General features: G+C 36.2%; 1 pseudogene; it reads left to right on the forward strand.

The window, feature by feature from the left end:
• Positions 1-2,697: 2,697 nt before the first annotated feature.
• Positions 2,698-6,190, forward strand: LOC133293206 (MDIS1-interacting receptor like kinase 2-like; annotated as a pseudogene).
• Positions 6,191-6,511: the final 321 nt, after the last annotated feature.

Genomic DNA, 6,511 nt, shown 5'->3' on the forward strand with positions numbered 1-6,511 from the left:
TAACGGTTTAGCATACAACTGATGCTCTTTCAGAATCTGCAGAATAACTCTCAAATGCTCACAATGATCTTCTTTGCTCTTTGGATATATTAGTATGTCATCAATAAAGACAACCACAAACTGATTCAAATAGGCTTTAAAGATCCAATTAATATAACTTATGAAAATGAACTTTGCATTTATAAGCCTAAAAGGAATAACCAGATACTTATAGTATCCATATCGGAACCTGAAATATGTCTTTGGAACATCATCCGGCTTTATACGAATCTGATGATACCCGGACCGGAGATCAATTTTAGAAAATACAGTCGCACCACGCAACTGATATAACAAATCATCTATACGCGGCAAATGATACTTATTCTTGGCAGTAACCTTGTTCAACTACCGGTAATCTGTACACAATCTCATAGACTCATCCTTCTTAACAAAGATCACCGGGACTCTCCACGGAGACACACTCGGTCTATTAAAATTCTTGCTGGACAAGTTTTCACTCTGCTTTTTTAATTCAAATAATTCCAGAGGTGACATTCGGTATGGAGCTAGAGACATAGGTCTCACTTCAGTCAACTATTCAATTGAAAATTCAATTTCCCTCTCTGGCGAAAAATTCAAAATTTCATCTAGAAGGACATCCATAAAATCAAAAACAATAGGGATATCAGAAAATGGCTCCTTATTGACGCCAACCAAACCTCTCAACAGAATAAACTCTGAATCTCCTTCCTTCAAGGCATTTGCAACCCGAAGGACAGACATATCCGGAGACTCTCTCCCTTCATCGTTAGAGGAAATATAAATGGTCTTGCTACAACAATCAATTCTTACACAGTACTTAGACAACCAATACATTCCCAAAATCACATTCACAGAGGCAAAATGCAAGACAATAAAGTCAGCAAAATACTCCCTATCATCATACTTAAACTTCACATCCTTCCATATGAATGATTCCTCACTAACATTCCCAACAGCCGCAATAATACACATAGAGAATCTCATCCTTATCACAGTCAAATTGAATGCTTCATTATTAATTCAAACTCTTACTGTCTGATTGCAGCCCAAGTCTTCAGTAGTGCAGCCAAAATTTCTACAATAGGATCCGGTGATGGATCATCATTATTAAATGTCCTACGAGTCCTCCTTGGAGTAACCATATCTCTGCATATATTACACTAAGGAATGAGTTAGCTACGCTCACACTCAGTGATCACACATGCATTATACAGCACTCCAAGAAAACACCCAAGAACTTTCAACTTCAAATATATTATGCTATAAATCAAGTAACTCTCTAGAGCAACTGCTCTGATACCATAAATGTAACATCCACAGCCTCGAGCCGGTTCAATTAACATACATATGATACTTAACAGAAACAGCAGAAGACTTAAACTTATGCAAATACGAGCTAACTTTTTCTTTTTCTCATTAGGCGTAAACGAAAATCGGACAGAGTAACCTCTGTAAGTCGGACAACTGGGGATTTTCCAATCCCACTCTCAAGAGTTCCTGATAGACAGTTTAAACTATATATATATCCAGAAGTACCATTCATGCAAATATACTCAGATAGCCATCTATGGGCGCATGCAGAACTTGGCTCCGTGCCACTAATCTAATAGCATGCAATCCCATACATAACATAATTAAAAACTACATAGTGATATCAACATGCCTGAATACATAAATGTACATGCATCGAATATGAACACTATACAACAATACATCTTTTCCAAAAATACGTCTAAAATAAATAGTAGCCTCCAGCCACCCAGAACTCCACATCCTCATACTAGTACCTCTAGCCACAATTTGTGTCCTTGTCCCATGAGGATCTTCAATTAACTGTGTTCCTGAAATCATATCCCCAAACGGGGTTAGAGACAAATCTCTAGTAAACTCCAGGTTTATGGAAAACTCTCCATACCTTGGGCTCACTTCCTGCATGACAGTCAGATACATAATATACAAAACATCATATAAGCAATTATCATAACTGTACAAAGCATATATACATATCTTATCAAAGACATACGCAGTCATTCCCAAGGGATGACTTAAGCGGAAATCAACGTACGTAACAAATATCATTTACGAAAATCATCACAATACTCACATCAGAACAAAACGTGTTATATCAAAGACGTACGCAATCGTTCCCAAGGGATGACCCCTAGCGGAAATCAACGTACGTACCAAATATCATTTACAAAATCATCATACATATCACATAAAACATGTCATATAATCAATTATCATAACTAAACAAAACATATACACATATCTTATCAGAGACGTACGCAGTCATTCCCAAGGGAGGACCCCAAGCGGAAATAAACGGACGTGTTCCCAAGGAAGGACCCCAAGCGGAACCAGAACATATCAGAGGCGTATGCAGTCATTCCCAAGGGAGGATCTCAAGCGAAAATCAACGCACGTGTTCCCAAGGGAAGACCCCAAGCGGAACCAGAACATATCAGAGGCATACGCAGTCATTCCCAAGGGAGGGCCCCAAGCGGAAATCAACGCACGTGTTCCCAAGGGAAGACCCCAAGCGGAACCAGAACATATCAGAGGCGTACACCGTCAATCTCAGGGGAACCTAAGAAGACATCAGTGTACCATACAAGTCGATTCCAACCAAAGATCAATACAGAAATCATATCAGAACAAGTCATATAACAAATGTGTTCACAATCAATCCCAGGGGAGGACCCCAAGTGGGAATCAGTGTACGTGTTCCCAAGGGTGGACCCCAAGCGGAACTCAACAAAACATATCATATTAACACATATCAAAGTAAACACATCAAAACAAAACATATCATATTATCATATAGCTCTATAAGAATGCATCTATATAATATATCTCATACATATCATACAACCCGACCACAGTCCGTACACTATGGCGGAACACAAAGTAGGAGCGAACCCCATAAATATAGAGCTTACCTCTTGGAGCTTTACAATTTGCTTACTTGAAGAACAAGCTACTTATCATGCTCCACGAGAATCCAAATGTTCACAGTCCCTAGGTACACCTAGAGAAGGAATTCAACACAAAACTCAATAAAATGATATAATGCCATGTAAATATACAAGACACACACTTTATTGTTTATTTTCTTTCTACTTAATCATATTAAGTCATGAGTGGGTGGTTCTTTGTTTAACAAATCCCCACAAAATTTCACATATTCACTTAGTCTTAGGATAGTCCCAAAAGGCATTTAGAATACTCATTACTCCTCTTAGCACCTAAAAGCCTATTTTTCCCAATTTAAGGCAGAATGCCCATTACAATGGAGCTACAAGCTTAGCCACCTATATTAATTATTTTACGCATATAAGTGTTCTCACTTTGCGAAACAATATCTCCGAACATATACCTCCTTTGAAAATGGCTAAAACTCATTTTAAGATCATACAAAGGAGCTACCTTATTTTCTTTTTTATTTCACCAAAGCGAAGGTCCATACACCTTAGAATATTATTCCACGCATAAAAGTATGCTCGATTTGTAAAACAGTAACTCATAGCACATACTTCCTTTGTAAATGGCTAAGAGGCACATAAAGGAATTCATGCCAACTTCATGATTCCAATGCTTTAGTCCATCAAATTCAAGCTTATCACACACCTCTAATCCAAGATTCATTAATTCATATATATACAGTACTGTTCATCTCTACAATACTATTCATGTATACGTCACTATTCACGTATACAACACTATTCAAAAATACGGTATCTTTAATTTTCAAATACATTTTCACCGTTAAAATTCTAATCTAAACACTTTTCTCAACATGAGCTAAACCTGAATCAAGCTCTAACATGTTCAATTAAACCAAATTTTCAAAATGAAAACCTAAATCCAATCTTCATAAAAACATGAAAAGGAAGGGAAATTTCTTACCACCATGCACTCTAGAACAAAGGAGAGATGAGTTTCTAAGCTCCCATGGCCTCAAGCTCCATCAAAATCCATCTTTTTCATGAAATTCGAAATCTTTGGGGAAGAAGATCTCTCTCTACAGTGAAACCCACCCAGAAATACTGGTACCAATGGATTCCTCTCGAAATTTCTCACAAGTTTGGCTTTGGAACGGAGTGATTTGGAGGTCTCTAACTCAAGTTATAAATTTTGAAAGATTTTCCATGAAAATCTCCATTTTCTTTCCTCTTCGTTTGTGTCTCTTTGTCTCGGCCGAAAAAATGAAGAAGAATAGTGACTCCTTAGTCACTTATATAAGTTCATTATACCAGCGGTTATAAGCTCATCTATCTACACACCTCCTATCATTACCAAACTTTACCCAATAGACTAGAATATTTTTCTAGTCACGTTTCTATTTTTACTTTCACTTTTTGAGTAACTTTATTTACCTGCATTTTTATCACTTAACTGTCATTTTAACTCCTTTTTCTCCAAAGGCGACTTTATTTCTTTTTCTTCTAATTATTCTTCAATATTAAATCCACAATTATTAGTGTGAGGGTCATTATATTTAGCTTGACATCTGTTGATATATCATATAACCAATTAGAGGGTCCACTTCCAAACATTCCAGCATTTCATAAAGCAACAATTGAAGCTTTGAGAAACAACAATGGCTTATGTGGTAATGTCTCTGGCCTTGAGCCTTGTCCTTCATCAAGTGGCAGATCTCATCATCATGAGACCAACAAAGTCATATTGGTAGCTTCGCCTTTTACTTTAGGCATTCTACTGCTAGTATTATTTGTTATTGAAATCTCTTATCATCTCTGCTGATCTTCAAGCACAAAAGAAAACCAAGCTGCAAAATCACAAGCACAAAATCTATTTGCAATATGGAGTTTTGATGGCAAAATGGTGTATGAGAACATTATTGAAGCCATAGAAGATTTTGACAACAAACATCTTATTGGGGTTGGAGGGCATGTAAGTGTTTACAAAGAAAAGTTGCCAACAGTTCAAGTTGTTGCTGTGAAGAAACTCCATTCAGCATCAAATGAAGAAATCTCCAATCTAAAAGCTTTCACAAGTGAGATCCAAGTTTCGACAGAAATTCAACATTTATATGGGTTTTTTTCTTATTCACGATTCTCATTCTAGTTTATGAGTTCTTGGAGAAAGTTAATGTGGAGATGATTTTGAAAAATTGTGAACAACTAAATGAATTTGATTGGAATATGAGGGTGAATGTGGTTAAAGACGTAGCTAATGCTTTATGCTATATGCACCATGACTGCTCGCCACCAATCGTTCATCGAGATATATCAAGCAAGAATGTTCTTTTGGATTTGGAATATGTGGCTCATGTCTCTGACTTTGGAACAGCTAAGCTCCTCAATCTTATTTCAACTAACTGGACCTCATTTGCAGGAACATTTGGATACGTTGCTCCAGGTTCATTCCCTTTCTTTAAACTTATTAAGGATATAATGATTTTGTAGTTTATCTTTGATAATCATTTGTTAACATAACTAGTTAATTATTATCTATGTAAAGAAAAAATTCAACTGAAAAGCTTAAGCTATTAAGTGGAGGCCTCTTTAGTGATTTTATATATCTCTAATATGCCCTCTCACAAAAGAGTCAATTGGGCTTGAAAGGTGGATTATGTATCAGACTCATCTTACCTGTGCTAAGAAATTCCACAAAGAAAATGGGGGAGGGGGTGACAAGGATTGTACCCGGGACATGAGGCTCTGATACCATATAAAGAACCAATTCAACCAAAAAACTTAAGCTATTAAGTAAAGGCCTCTTTAATGATTTTATATATCTCTAACAATCTACATATATCATGTTTATTTCTACATTCCTATTTTGGTCATGATAACTTTATTAATTTTATTCAGAACACACGTACACAATGACAATGAAAGTAAATGAGAAATGTGATGTGTATAGTTTCGAAGTATTAGCATTGGAAATACTTTTTGGAAAGCACTTGAGTGATGTCATGTCTTCCTCATGGATTGTTGTGGCCTGAACACTTGATAATATGTCATTGATGGATAAGTTGGACCAACGTGTCCCTCATCTAGTGAATCCTATTATGAAGGATGTATTATCAATTGCAAAGATAGCAATTGCTTGCTTAAATGAAAGGCCACGCTCTCCCCCTTCCATGGAGCAGGTTGCAAAGGAGCTTGTAATGTCAAAATGCCCTTCAATGGATTAGTTCCAGATTGCCACACAAATATAACCGAAAGGTTGTACTTCCAAAATTTGCTTAAGTTCTCATGTTTTTCTCTGATTTGTGTTGTAAACTTTTTTTTTCTTTTACTGATTTTGCATTGTAAGTCAATTTAATTTTGTTGTTTTTGAACTTTAGACACCCTACGAAATTGTGCCAGTTTGTTTATATAGAATACAAGTAGTTTAGTAAAATTTTAAATTTAAATTTATTTTTACCTAGTTTACTAGTTAAACATATGTACTCTAGCAGCTCTCAAAATCGAAAATTAATTTGGTAGTCCCTCTCTCTCTTCTCTCTCCTCTT

Source organism: Gastrolobium bilobum, unplaced genomic scaffold (genome assembly GCF_033153095.1).
Source record: "Gastrolobium bilobum isolate Gb01-03AN ecotype WA unplaced genomic scaffold, APGP_CSIRO_Gbil_v1 utg20278, whole genome shotgun sequence".
NCBI lineage: Eukaryota > Viridiplantae > Streptophyta > Magnoliopsida > Fabales > Fabaceae > Gastrolobium > Gastrolobium bilobum.